General features: G+C 44.2%; 1 protein-coding gene across 2 annotated transcripts in view; it reads left to right on the forward strand.

The window, feature by feature from the left end:
* EFEMP1 (EGF containing fibulin extracellular matrix protein 1) overlaps nucleotides 1-15639 on the forward strand; it is a 678736-nt gene that overhangs the window by 268189 nt on the left and 394908 nt on the right. The window lies entirely within an intron of this gene.

A 15639-nucleotide genomic window follows, 5' to 3' on the forward strand; every position in this document is an offset into this window, starting at 1 on the left:
CTATCGTGTTCTTACTGAAGGAGAATAATTGAGGTTGGTGGAATGCCTTTGCTGTGGGCGGGGTTGCATACTTGGTGCCAGGGTGAGCCTGCTTGGCATGCCTAAAGATAACACGATGAACCGGTGCACTCTATTGCATTCCATGACCTTATCCCTTCGGACCAGATGAAGCATGCATTAGCACAAACACGGACTGCTGTGGTCCGTCTTCAGCCGAGAAACGAGCATTGGCAAAGCAAACAGTTTTGGAGTTTGCATATTACTATCTGGCCAGAAGATGGCAACAGCTGGCAAAGGCTCTTATTGCCTATTCATGTTATCGAACTACCTGGCAAATGCCTATCTCAAGCTGCTTGGTGCCAAAAACTAATCTATTTAACTAAACCACCACTCCCACAATGCATTTAACCTGTATTACTGCCTATGTAATTATCGGTCCTAAATTTGTATCACTGCTCTGAAATGTATCTGTACTAAGTGAATATGCTGTAACAGCACCACGATGCCTCCGGGCCGCTGGGCGTTTTATAAATGAAAATAAATAACTAGATAAATAAAGTTGATGCTTTGCCAGTGCTTGTTTTGAACAGGCAATTAGTGCAAGGGACGCATGCAAGGACAGATATATTGCTTCTTAATCAAGTGGCTGAAGGGGCACTTGGATTAGACAATTTTATTACAGCAGCACCTGTTTGGCAGCTGCAATGAAGCCATTACTTTTCAGAAGGCTGCTTAGAACTAATGTTGGTAACCCCTTAAAAAGCACAGGGCTTGCTCAAATACATGCTTGAGGGATGAAGGTGAGGTTTGGATGGGCAGGGCAGGTACTTGGCGGTAATGGTCATAGGGAGAATAACGTGGCCATGGGCAGTCAATGGGTAGGTAATACATGGCCACCGACTCCCAAAGGCTGTGTGTCCCTCCTCACATCCTATCTCCTATCTTTACATCCTGTTGAAATATGTTCTGCTCGTTGGAGGAACTTATCCGCGAAACCTAATAGCTAAAACTAATAAGTGAAAGGCAATTTCTGCATACTTTCTACTTACCCTTCTATAGCTTTATCTTAGTATGGTCAGAGAAAGCTTTTAAATTGCAGGCACTACTTTTTAAGGCACATTTTTGAAGAGCCTGGTGTGACTCAGCCACTTCATGATGAAAGAGCGCATGCGCCTGCCTTCACTTCTTGCATTTGTATATTGGTCATGTTATGAAATAAGAAACACTGAAGATCACCTAAAATTCAGGAAATCACTAAAAACCTGGCTCTACAAAACCGCAGACTAAACCGGAAAAAGGAAACTGGTAAAAAGGATAACTAAACCGGAAAGACACGGACATCCCTGACCGGGTAGAGTAAAGCCCACGGCAGCTGGACGGGTCACATCGGATAGACAGGAACACAGGCAGCACGCACAGAGACTGAGTCAACTAACCCAGACAATCCCAACAACACTCTCGCCCGCCCCATAACTTAACTACCGCCAGGTACCACGTTGGTGTGGAATTATCGAGACATTGGCAATCTACCCACTACCGGAGAGGTTGTCATTAGCAGATGCACTGGCCACTAGTGTCTAAATGGAGGATAAGGGGAGCCATGAGAGAGCATGTTAAACGCGGGGACTAGAGGAGTATGGAACCTGTATGCCAGTCAGACCCAGATCAGGACAGAGCTGCAACAGGGGAGACTACGCAAACCGAGCGCTTCAATTCAGGATAGAGACGCAAACTAACCAACACTACCAACAATTTCCCTTTCTGCATACACCTCTCAAATTCCAAACCAAACACAACCAAAACCTACAGCACAACAAACCGCACAAACTTCACTACATTGCAACAACAAAACAAAAACATACATAGCCTTGCACAACAGTACACGACGACTACCGGCCGCAAACACCCCAGGCTCAGCCAACGGACCCACCGGGCTGAGGCCGCCGACAGCACATCACTGCTCTCTTGCACTTTTCCTGCTTCCTCCCACTAACACAACCTCCCCTCCTCTTTCAGAGCCGCCAGAGCGCCAAGGGACCACTTTGGTGGTGATAGTGCGTGGTACAAATGTCCTTTAACATTAACATTAACATGTTGTGCAAGTTATTTGCATCAGTATCCCCCACCCACTATCACCGTAATGCTTCTGCGTGTGCCCCTATCCTTTCAGCATAGCTTTTGCATCTGCCTATGTGCTTGATTCTGTCTAAACCTTTGAAGACACAGAGTCTGTTTGCAGATTCTATTTTGTTTCACTGTTCTTGCCATCTTTACTGTTAAACCTTCCAGCCATCACCTCTTTTGTCTTGTTGTAGACACCCCGAGTGGGACAGGCATGCCCAGACGAGGGTCCCGAGCCTGCTGGGGTTAGAGACCCAAGCTACTCCCCACTGATGACGCCCAACAAGGCGGAAACATGTCTGGTGATGCGTGTGGTCTTGTGCAGATGGGATGTGACCTAGCAGTTCGGGCTAGACTGCCACTTTGGGGGTAGGACCAAGCCTGATTTGCATATGGTCTTTCGCCTTTCTGTAACGGCTTGGCAGGTGAAGAACGATGGTCTGGAGGATTGCCCAGAGCGATGCAAGAGGTTAAGATTTATTCTAAACCTTCCGGCCATCATCTTTTTTTTTGCATTAAGGCCCTTAGTCAGGATCTTTTGTTGTTTCTATGATTCTAAATTGTTATGCAGTTTGCTCTCCTCTAAGGTTGAAGTATTTTTGTACCCCGTGCAGGATTTTCTAAAATTGTTTTCTTTGCCAAAGCTTTTAATCCTGGAAGCACCATCAAAAAGAAAATCATCAAACACTAACCTGTAGCATCGTCCGTTGCTTCCCCATACTAGGATGCATAATCTGTCTCATTATTTCAAATCTGCTGCTTCAGTCATAGGGAAGCATTGGGTGTCACAGACACAGAAAAGGGAAAGTCTTAGTGAAGTATGAAAGCCATGGAAGAAGGACTACATTCTTAAGTTGATTTAGTTCAGGCGGCACTGTGAAATGGGAGCTTTTTTAGACCTGTACCAGTAGCACTGACATGATATGATATTGCATTTATAACGCGCCTGTACACAAGTGTTTCTAGGCCGAATGGCTACGTTGTGTTTGTTGCAGATCTTTAATACACTCCTGGGTGCTACTCTGATGATGTTGTAGTAATTTTACTTTGTGTATTGATTCTAAACTTAGCTGGGTGAAGCAACAGGTCTCTGCACATAAACTGGGGTTGCACGCGTAAATCAGATTAGTGGTATACACAGTTTTTATGCAGATTCCCATTAAAGTAAACATATTGTTGCTGGACCTCACCCAAGCCATAACTGCTTATATTTTCTATTTTAAAAAATCACTGAGCTTCTTCCAAAGACCCTTGAGCCTCTCCTGGACATGCTTTGGGGCCCTCAGGAGGGGCCAGGCCCACAGTATGAAAACCACTGATGATGATGATTGGTATGTCCTTAACCCATACTTACAATGGCTCGATGTAGGGTCCCCCCACCCCTATTACGAGATGTCCACAACATCTGCCCCTTTCCTTGTGCTGCAGACCTCTGTGACTTTCCCCCAAAAGGCATATCTTAAATGAAGTGTTGGGGCTAGGATGTCAGCAGGGCAGGGTGTGAAGGCCTTCTGCTTTGCTACCCTGCCCAACTATGCTTATTGGCAGCACTACACAGGAAAATATGGAAGCAGAGGTTTATCACCGAGAGCACTGATTCGTGCTTTCCACCGCAACCCACACTGCCGCCAGGAGGCGTGCACTTTATAATTGTCCAGCACTTAAACAAGGCAATCAGCACAAATGGACAATGCCACCCAGACATGTCACAGACTACGGTCGGACAATTTTCTAGTGCAGCATTTTTATGACCCCTTTAGTGCCCCTGCAACCCCTGCACGTGTTCAAACCCATTAACTTGCCGCTGTGACCTTTTATATAATGTATTTATTTTAATGTATAAAGCGGTGCGGAAACCAGGCCCGAAGGCATAAGGGTGCCAACAATCAACCATACTAAACATATAAAAAGATGAGGACATAACAGGAGTAAACATTCAAATTATGCAGCAGCCAAGATCACTGATAATACATTTCGAGCAAAAAGATGAAGAAGGGTGATTTTTTATTAGGTAATACAATAAGCTGGTAATTCCATCTAAGAAAGGGTGGTCTGCTAATCAGACCCCCCCCCCCATTCAGTAGGCTCCATGCCAAAAGCATACACACACCCCTATCCTGCTACATCAGTTCCCTGATCTGCAGCTCCTGCTCTCCAGTGGCAAGATCTGATTTCGGGGTTAAGGGTGTTCTGTTTAACAGCTGTTGTGACAGCCAAGACATTGCAGAGGTTGTATTTAAACGGATACCTCTGTTCCATATTTCGCATGATTATGATAAACGCCCCAACTGATGGCAGGGTAATCTGAAAATATAAGCCAAAATAAAAGCCATACTCCATATGGTATGGTGATGGAGGGTTTGCATAATTATTAAAAGCTACGTCTGATTTGAATCATACACATGGCAGCACTGTGAGCAGAGGTGTAGACAGGATGGGGCCTGAGAGGGCAGGGCCCACTCAAAATCTGTAACGGCCCACTCCGCAGCGATGTGTGGGCATTTATAGATGCTAATGTCACCGTGGTGGGCCCAACCAGATAAGCTTCACGCCCCACTTGTTAGACAATCTTGGTTATGCCTCGGACTGTGAGCCCAGACCAGCTGTGGAATGGTTATGTGTATTGTAGTGCGATAAACCTGTCCCTGCTAACCATGAAACTGAAAGACTGTGTCTCTCCTTTGATCCTTTGCGAGGTTTGGTATCACCTGTATGCAGCTAAGGAGGAGGTGCTTTCCTGGTAAACAAGGATCAAGGGCACCCCGCCACCCCCCTTATAAAAGGTCTAACCTCACACCAGGGTACTGCATACCAAAATGCCTTTGATGCTTTGGGTCTCTGAAGGTGACAGGGTTAGTGTGGTCAAAGGGAACTCAGCACAGAAGGGGAATGGTTCCACCATCATGTTCCTCTCTGCAACTCTTCTTCCATCCTGTCCCCTATACTTCCTTTAGGACAAATCACTTTGTGTAGTATGCAAGAAGGCAAAAAACACTTGTCACAAGAACAGGGATTGGGCCTGTGAAAGCTGGCTTGCCTTTGTCCAATCACTTGTGGACCTTTGGCAAAAAAGATGGGCTTAACCACTCATTCTTTAATTTATCTTTGGACATCAAGAAGAATTTGTTTAGACCCTGTAGAAGAGGAGCCAAATACCCCCACCCCAACCACTTTGCCTATATGTTGGGAACCAGAGTGTGAGACACGTGTGGTACTAGTGAAAATACTGATACCGAGGAGAGTTCTGGAGGCAAGGTACCCTTTGAGAAAGCCATACCTGCATACGAGACAGTATGATGGCCATTTGAATGAAATCCCAGAAGAAGCAGAGCAAATTAATGGAAGAGAAGAATGGTGATGTCACCACCGTCACACGAAGATGAACTGACGTACATAGAAGAGATGCAGAGACAAGAGAATGAAGATATTCTATAAGGCATCAAGAAAGTATAGAACGTATCAAAGATAAGTGACATCTTGGGATCAAGATGAAGAAACTTATGCAACAGAAGAAATGAAGATGTTGAGTTATTTTACACGTGTACAAATGCAAAGGAATGCAAGCAGACAAAGTATTCTTGAGGCTAGCTTCATATTGAATAGATTGCGGCATGCGCCAACATATAGACATATATATGGAAGTGAGTAAAGAATGGATGTTTCCACTACGTATTATTGCAGCGCTGGACCAGAGAGGGAAGGCCTCTTTTCCAGTATTTTGCAGTTTAAAACAAGTAAATGAATTGAGTGAAGCTCAGAAAGGCAAAGCTGGACGAGCCCCAAGAAGCCAAGGTCTTATCAGGCTGGGGTGAGCAGACATTGGATACAAATCATGTGAAAGAACAAGACTCCTGTTCAGAAGGCATGGAAAAACAAGGAAGACATCAGAGGTCTATTAGAAAATAGTATTTAAATGCACTAGAGCTAGATTTTGTGGTCTTCAGTCACGTGGAAGGATGAAGTTGGACGAACATGACAGTCACACCTACGCATGAGGGCAAAGTATGCTTTACTCCCCTGAATTCTCCAGAGCAAAAGAACACTCCCAAGGACAAGTTCAAAGCCTTAATTGACATCAGACCACTGAGGTGATGATAGATGAATATGCTAATTGGTGGGAAGCTATGGTTAAGACTAGCTCACCAGCACCTGGAAGACCAGCCTGTGTGCTGCTAACATAGGTGGAAAAGTACTGACGAAGGTTAGAGTGCCAACCAGTTGTAGGGGGCCACATGATTAAGCGTCCTATTGTTTGTGTAGCCAATGGGACGTTGTGTATTTAGTGATGTTCGTAGTAACCTGTTTAAAGGGAGGGCTTAGTTGCCCCACTTGATGTTAAGAGACCTATCACTTTTCTTTACTCTTTAGATTAGTATGGATCATATATTTGGATGTTCCCTTAGAACCTATCACAATAGCCACTAGGTTTTTGTAGTTTGCCACGTAGGATGACTTTAGTAAATATGTAGGTTGACATCATCAATGATGATTTTTTGCTATAAAAGAATGCTTTTTAAAAAAATGCATTGAGAGATCTTACTCTGAGACGCCCGTCTGATATTAAAACAGTTACCTTTTTGTCAACTACCTGAGTCATTTCGATTATTGATGTTTGAGTAACTTCTGCATCCCCATCCATCTCAAGGGTATTGCTACCTCATCTTAAAGGGCTGGGGACTCCCAGGTGAACCCTGCTGTGTGAGCAATCCTTTCCAGAGTCCTCTAGTTATGAGGTGAAGGCAGGTATTCCACCGCAGAGGCAAGATCTGCTCCCTAACCATCTCCAGAACACATTTGGGCTGACCTGCTGTTCGACCAAGACCTACCTCTCTGGTAGCTACAGCAGTACCCAGGACCTTACAGGAGGCGAAGGAACACTGCAGGTATATGCCAGCCGCCCCCATGTTGGGAGAATGAGAACAAGGATGCAGCTTTTCTGTGAGCCCCTGGATTGAGACTCACAGCATCTTGAGGGCCAGAACAACCAGAATCCCTGTGTTTCGCTGTCATGCTGCTTTGTGCTATATTCGAAGGCTGTTTGACCCCATTCAAATTGACAGGACCTGCTGGTGCTGCTTTTGCAACTCTCTTCATCTTTAAGCCACTTTTCTGTCTATCAAATCAGCTTGCAGCTGCATCATGCCAACTGAGCCCTTTGTCCACTCCGGCTCAAGCAAAAAAGTTAATCGCTGCCACTGCCACGTTCTAACCCATTTTTTAACCGCAAGAATCTTTGTCGCAAATCCAACTGCTGAACCAATCCTGGTGGTTTCATCGAACCATGACCTTCGAACACCACACTGGACTGCCTCATATTGAACGGCACATCGAGTCACCAGCATCTTTTCCATCAAACCACCTGTCCACCGCCAAACCGACCCTGACCTGCGCGATCCACATTCTTCGAACGCTGCCTCAAACTACCACATCTTCTCTTTCATGATATTTATTAAAGTTCCCGGATAGACAGGTGAGAAATAACTTCCTGAGGATAAGGTTAAATATAACACATACTGGGGAAACTCTGGGGAAGCGAAATCAAGGGGATCAATCATTAAGCCACCTGTTAATGGACTGTGATGGCACTTGGGCTGTGAGATTAGCATTATTCAGGAGATTTGTGGATCGGGAGGAGAGTTTGATGTCAGAGTCTTTCTGGGAAAGAATGATCTCCAGTTATTAAACATCTCAAACATGCACAAATAATAAAAAAGATTTTAAAAAGGACTTCATCTTGAACTACGCATACAATCACTGGCATCTTCACCGTTAATGCACCCTCTGACTGCCAAACCAACCATGGTGACCCTCACAAGCCACATTCCTCGAGCACCACTTCGAACCACAGCAATTTCAGCTCAAGACTATTTCCCCATCTGGAACATCACAACCACTGTATTCAAGCCTTTTTCGAGCCACTCACACAGTGCCAAGAAGCCTGTTTCTACACTGTTGAACAAACTAAGAACATTGAGAAGGTATTATTGACTCAAAACTGCCCCCCTGCTCCATCCTTCGGCCCTAGAGACTTGTTCGGTCACTATTGATCCCTCTTCTCGCGCAAGACACATCCTACAAGATATATTATTTGACAAACATTGTGGTCACTGGTTGCCTTTCACCCCTTTTTTATTACACAGAGTGCTGCATCCTTCTATCTCTTGCATATTCGGTGTTCTTTACGCAGGATGGATTTTGTAGTGGTGATCTATAAATATGCGTATGGTGTGATTAAATAATAGTATATACATTTGTATAGAACCTTGATTGGATTTGCCTTTATTTTGGAAGATGTTTTACTTTGCTGTTTGGGTTCCTACTGACTCACTTCCACACCGCTCTTAAGAGAATAGCCTGCTCATGGTCCATCAAAAAGCGAAGTAGGTATATCCTTAGCTGTGCCTGTTTCAACTTTATGATTGGGATCACTTTTGTTATGTAGAAGTGTGGGGACATAGAAGTCGGTTTAGCCAATACTCAGGGGCAGAAGTCATTTTGTCACACCCTGTGCCCTCGTTTTTACTGCAGCCACCCTGGTCTCCTTTTGACTGTGTGCCCCATCCATGATGCTTTCCACCTCCGTCCTTCCTTTGTACACACTCCTTCCTCTCTGTGCTCTTTCTTCTCTTTCTCCCTTGTGTTCTTTTCTCTTTTGCTCCTCTGTTGTATGTGATTTACCAGGCTGCAGCTGGCCCATGATGCAATTGGGCAATGTTTGACAGGCTACACAATAGGCCAGTGTTTGCCGGTTTTGTGGCCAGCGTGGGCAAGTTTCATATTTGGTTTTTCTGGCCAATGTTAATGGCTAATGAGCTTTAAACTGTGCACATGTCTTGCCAATAACGAGCTGCTAGGTACATCTGGAACAGTTATTTATGTTAAGGCTTCTTGTAGAGCGCACAGTCGCCCGGAGGCATCATGGCACTAGAGAGAGAGAAAGGAGACCTTGACACACAGCCATCAACGATCATCCACCGTGATTTAAAAAGGTGTGTTTTTAAGGCCTTTCTGAAGGCCAGGTGGTTTTGGATCTTTTTCATTTCAACTGGCAGCTTCTTCCACAACTGAGCTGCTGCAACTGAAAAGGCACGTTCACCCAATCGGGAGCGGAAAAATGATGGTACACACAGCAGACAAGCTGTCTCAGATCTCAGAGAGCGCTTAGGGAGGTAGCGGGAAAATTTAACACGTAAATATTCTGCTCCTTGACCATGAAGTGCACGATGCACAATACAGGGTACCATAAATTCATTACGTTGGAACACTGGCAGCCAATGGAGACCGCGTAGGACTGGAGAGATATGAGCACCGAACGGTGACCCAGTCGCTACCCGAGCTGCAAAGTTCTGGAGGCGCTGTAGTCGATGGATCAGCCCCTTAGGCTGTGCAAGATACAAAGAGTTGCAGTAATCCAGTCGACTGCCCACCATAGCAGCCACCACCCATAGCCAAAGAGAGGATGGTATAAGATGAAGAACTTGTCAGAGCATTTTCAAATGAAAGAATCTGGTCTGACAGACAGATGATATCTGGGCTTCTTTCGAAAGAGTGGCTGTCATAATAACTCCAAGATTCTTAACCTTCGCGACAGGTAAAGGAAGAGAACCGAAGGAAGAGGGCCAGAAAGTTGAAATCCAAAGTGAAGGGTCAGGAGGGGAGCCCACCACCAACACCTCTGTTTTGTCCCCATACTACTTTAGCCAATTAAGGCCCATCCACTCCCCCACGGCCGTCAGGCACCTATGAAGGCACGACGACACCTCAGTTCTATCAAGGTCTAACCGGATCTGGGGGTCGTCGGCCTACGAATAGCACCTGACGCCGAAGGAATGGATGAGGCACACTAATGCCCAGATGTAGATGTTAAAGGGAATGGCAAAGGTGGCACTAAATAGTACGTCACTACAAATCATGCGCAGTACTCAAATGTGGGCCACCTTTTTTAAGAGCCCAGGCAGACTTTTTGCACCCCTCCAGTCCTGCTCCTTACCTTTCTGAATTCTCTCTGTCACTGGGTGGTATTGGTCGAAGCCTGTATGCATTATTGATTGGTTTGCTTGCCCCATTGGGCTGAATCTGCTTTGCCTTGTAATGTGGTTAAAATGTGAAATATACGTCCGGGCAGTATAGTGAGGTTTGTCTAAGCCTGGCGACACAGTGTTACAAAAAAAGACATTTTAATTTACTGGTGCTACGGTGCTACCGTGAACTGATGTAACAAGTCAGAGGCTTTGCTTTTGTTTGAATGGCAATTGGATGCATGACAAGAAAGAATAGAAAGAAATAGACTAAATTGAAATGGGAACTGTTCTTTTCGGAGCATGCGCTCTTTTCATTAAGTTTTGTTGTGTCACCTACGTACTATGTTAATATGGTGCTTGGACGCGTTAGCGCTGCATACAAGCGAAAAATAAATGAATAAAGGCATGACAAGAAGAGAGACCGGATCTTGTTTTTGTTAATATCTTTACTACACCAATAAGCAAAAGCTTACAAAAAAAAAACAGAAAAATGATGAAACATGAGCAAGATAATAACATTCAATTTTGTAAACGCCAATCATGTTTATATCTACGCACTAATAGCTTTGGGGACATGATTGCCGGAGAGGGTGTGATCATGGAGATACGTGTTTCCCTGTTGAAATTACATGTAATGCTGTAACATTATGAAAAGAGCAATAGCATATCATACCCACAAGGGGATCCAGTTTCATTTGAACAGTTTATGACATGTCCCCGTAATTATGTTATAAATGTAATGTCTCTTGGTCTTATTTATGTAGAAGAATTAACCTGTATAAATCAGGATTGTTGTGCGTGAAATCATGTATGGTAACTTTTTTGAAGAAGCAAGGCATAGTGCAATGCAATCCTGATGATAAATATTTGAAAATATCTGGGAACATTTGAAAGCAGACAGCAGCTAAAAAAAAATGCACCAGACAAAATAATTCTGGATATACTCTATGGACTGGTTCTACCAGAGGGTAAAGAATGAAAACATAACATATGTTTATTTATAATTTGCAGACACTGAAATTGTAGTGCTAGCTAATAGGCAGGTTGTTGTACACTGTTGTATGAGAAGTAGGGGAAACAGTTATATTTCTTGTAATCGAGCAAAAATGCAATGCTTCCATCATCGGAAATAGCTTAAAAATGAACAGGTAGTACAACCATCTACGCCCTTTGATGGACTTTAATGTGCAACCCAAGGGGCTTAAAGACTGAAATATGCACACTACCGACTAGAGAAACTGTTGATCAGTATTTGTGGAAAACAGAACATTATTTGTGTATGTTTAACCCCTAAAAATGTGCTTTTCCTCAAAGTGTTGCCCCTACTTATAGGATTTCCCTCATACCATCCAATGCATCCCTTGTTTTCTTTGCAATGTTATTTGTCTCACACATGTGACGTTATCCCCAATTTCTTCTGCTATTGAATATTTATATTCATGGGCATCTGCATTGACGTAATTTCAGTTAACCAATGCTCTACTTTGGTAACGCATCCTCCTGGAGATCTGGCCTTGAAAACTCACCATAATACTCCCGATGAGGCCTCACCAGCAAAGTGGTAAAACAACCCTAATGCACTGCTGGTTATACCTTTCCCTTTGTTTTTTACACTGTGTTTAGCATCCAGACAGACTTGTCAACCTTTTTATACACTTTGACGTCATTAGATTTGGTAACTCCAAGAGTCTTTCTTTCCTCTTTACGGTCAAGCTCTCACCACAGAACCTGTACAAGTGTTTCAAATGTATGTACCAAATATGCATCATTTTGTCCCCGACTTCGTCGAATCTTTGTTTAATTTCTCTCTCGTGATTTTTTTGTCTTTGTTTTGATTATCTCAACACAAAGTCGAGCTAGAAATTCACAAATAGAGCGAAGATATTGGAGGTTTTAAATTAATTGTGAGAATTTGCCACCCTTTTCTAGATTTTTTAGATTATGGAAGATGAAAGCTTATCTCATCACACCTGATTCTAATGTACCACAGTCCCAGAGTGGGCCTCACCTATTTAGTTCTTTGCCACTCTATTTGAGGTGACATGGGTGCGTGACATAGCCAATGTGATTGACTAGCCGGTGACAAAGATCAGCATCATTAGCCTGGGTCATGTGTCTGCACTGACACCTATCCATATTTTGCAGGTGGTGACAAAATAAGCAAAAACCAAAGAACAAAGAAAACCCAAGTCTTATAAGTCTGATATCTGCACAATCAGTCTTGAAGGATTTTGACTCTCCTCTTCACAACCTCGTAGGGTGGCATTGTTGTTAGCTCATGCAATTTGATTTTTCATGATGTGTTGATTCATCTGTCATGCATTCCTGAAGTCACCATGGATCCTTCAATATGTGTCACCACTATTGGTGAAGTGTCTAACATATGTGATTTTCTTAATCTGTGTTTGTGAACAAACACCTGATCTCCATTTTAGGCTTAACATATTGGAGCAGCACCTTTCATCTGAATGAGTTTTCATTTAATTGTGCTCCACCTGATTGCTACCCTTCATCGAGAGATGCATGTGTGGAGGCCAGCTAGTCTTTGGGTTTTATCCCAGAATAAACTCTGTGTGATATTTCCTTGTTGTGGTATGGAGGTAGCCTGTGTGATGTTTACTGGAGATGCTTCCTTGTTTTCATTTGTGTGTCAACTCTATTTCTATACCATTGCAGAGGATAGAATCCCTTTTGTGTTATTGTTAAGATGGATTTCTAAACTCTGACCTGGTGGGCAGTAATTTAGGAGGCCACCGTTGGTTTAGTGAAACAGGGGAACCTTCTGGACAAGCCAGACCAATCTAGGTAGCTAGGCAGGCGGTCAAGACTAAGTTTCAGGAGGGATCAGAGTGATCAAAAGCCCACAATGAGCACACACCGCGAGGAACCACCAATTACTGTTAGACAAGTGTATTTGAAAAATATCTATACTTTTATTGTCGACCGGACCAATAGATACAAGTAAGCAATGCAAAAACAGTTATCACACAAAATCCTTATACTATACAATATATATACATTACATTTCCTAATGTACTACAATGGTCAACCTAACCACAACCTGTAAAGAGAGGGTAGAGTTAACACAGCTATAGCATTTGGTAATTCTTCTGAGTTTGTTCCCTAACTTTCGAGTTCAACCCTAAGAGCGAAGCCTTGCGCTCAAAAGTACAGTTGTGCGCACAAAAGCATGATCGTACAGATGAAGTAAAAAGCGAGTATTCTTGGGAGGGCTGTAGCAAGTCAGGAAGGGGCTTGAGGTGATGAAGAATTGGATCCCACTATTCGAGTAGGCATTGCCCTTGGCGGCAAAGCAGTGTTCAAATGGTGAGAATAGCTAGGGAGTGCATGCTAACTCAGCCAAGTTCAAATACCTTTTAAGGGATACTCATGCATAAAAGTGATCGGTTGTGCCAGGGGGCCACCACTAAGTGATGCAAGTGCTCACCGACCCTCAGCCCAGTTCAGACCAAACTTTGCCAGTTTAGTCGAGGTCGCTTTTAGGTTCGAGTTCTGCAGTTTTGCGTCTCTCCGGCTCTCAGCGGGTGCAGGGGAGAGCTATCGTCCGTGACAGGACAGTTGCCTTTTCTCAGCTTCTGAAGGAGATATGAAGACATTTCCGGTGCAGCAGGCTTCAGGGCACAGAAGGGCAGAACAGCAAGGGATCTTCAGCAACCGTCACCACCAGGAAGTGATGCAGGAATCAGAGATGCAGGCAACGTTATGCACTCTCCTAATTCGGGACCCAGAGGAGCTAGGCCTGTGCAATTTGCTAGGAGAATGCATAAAACCACAAGCAAGCAATGTCCCAAGTTTCGGGTTTGCACTCGAGACTGCAGCAGGTTCTGTGAGATACCCTAAGGTAGAGCTGGACAGTTCACTGGATGAACCAGGAATATTTCCGTAGGGGCTCGTTCGGTGAGTAAGCAGGGGGCACTGAGAGTAGTTATTCCCACTACTCCAAAGGGGCAAAGTTCCTTGGTAGTTCAGAGAGAACTCAGGTGATCAACTTGGAATGGATGCACAGCCCCCTTCTCTTATCCAAGATTAGCTTTGCACCAAAATCGAGAACTTCCAATCGAAGATCTGCTCTCTTGCAGGCATCCCAGTCATGGACCAATCATGGCCCATGGTGGTCTCAGTCATTCAGGCACTCCAGACATCCTGGCACCAGCAGTGTGGATTGGGACCAGAAAGTCCCAACCTGCTTCCTGGGCACACACACGACAGGCAAAAGCCTGCGATAGAGATCGGTTTTTGCGGGAGGCTGCATGCCCAAATAAGGAAAACCCAGATTACTCGAAATGGGTGAATGCAAGAGACAAAATGGCCATGGGACAGAACAAAAGACTTTGTGGCTTGGACGTGGCCCCAGTCTTGAACCAAATGGGGTAAACGTGATATGATTCAGTAAAAAGAAGTAAAACATTATAAAAAGTAAATGCTGCCACCAGTTCCTCCCAAGCATACTCATATAATCACCAGAAAATCCTTCGAGGGTGTCTAGGGACATAAAACAAAAAGTAAACCAGGCGCAAGATACTGGAAGGTACATTGTGCACTGTTAAAAAGTTACCAAGAAATGGCAACATAGTCAGAGACTAAGGGAAACATTGTTTCCCAGTACTGACAGTCTAAACGATGCATCAGTTGCCCCATAGCAAGTGAGCAAAGGCCCAGTGGAGTTCAGCTGAAGGTTGTGCTCCATTGGCCAAAGTCAATATAGGAAAGCCAAACAAAAGCAAAACGTTTGGGACCGTTTGGGGGGGGGGTCCATAAATGGGGGGAAATGTGCACATAAATGAAATCTTTCCTGTGATCAACCACTTGCGATGGGGAAACAGTCTCCTGTCGCTTATTATGAGTGAGAAATGATTCTGCTCGAGATTCATGTGATATCTTTGTTTTCAAAGGATGTTGTGAAATGAAATCTGTAATGTCACTCTCATTGCCCGGTATTAGATCAAATACATTTTTTCTTATTTCCAAATGAAAAAATACCATTTTAGAAAGACTGCTCTGTGACCACACAGAGCGGTCTTTCCAAATTGAACTGTCAGCCTCTGTGCCGCACACGAGTGCGCGCAGAGGCTGACAGGTACAGCGAGGCAAAGGGGATGAGCTGCGGGAGTCAGAGGTAAGTGTGTGTGTAGTGTGTGTGTCTGTGTGGGTGAGAGTGTGTGTGTGTCTGTTATTGTGCACGTGAGTGTACCAGAACGTGTGTGTATGTGGAGGCGGGTGCGGCAGGGAGCAAAGAGAGAGCTTCATGGCTGACACCCCCCAAATAAAATAAAAGCAGTGCTGTCCCTTTTCTGTTTATTGGGGGTCGCACGAAATTGGTCTTTTTGATATGCGAGCTCCAGAAAACAGGAAAATGACATAGAACCCGTTGCCCAGCTGATGAATGATTTTGAAGTCGTATTCTGGAATACTAGGATTGCATCTTTTACTCCCCAGAGACATCTAGAAATTCCGGTTACCATAAATCGTGACTAGA

This window comes from Ambystoma mexicanum, chromosome 4q (genome assembly GCF_040938575.1).
Source record: "Ambystoma mexicanum isolate Mex_15411 chromosome 4q, UKY_AmexF1_1, whole genome shotgun sequence".
NCBI classification, from domain to species: domain Eukaryota; kingdom Metazoa; phylum Chordata; class Amphibia; order Caudata; family Ambystomatidae; genus Ambystoma; species Ambystoma mexicanum.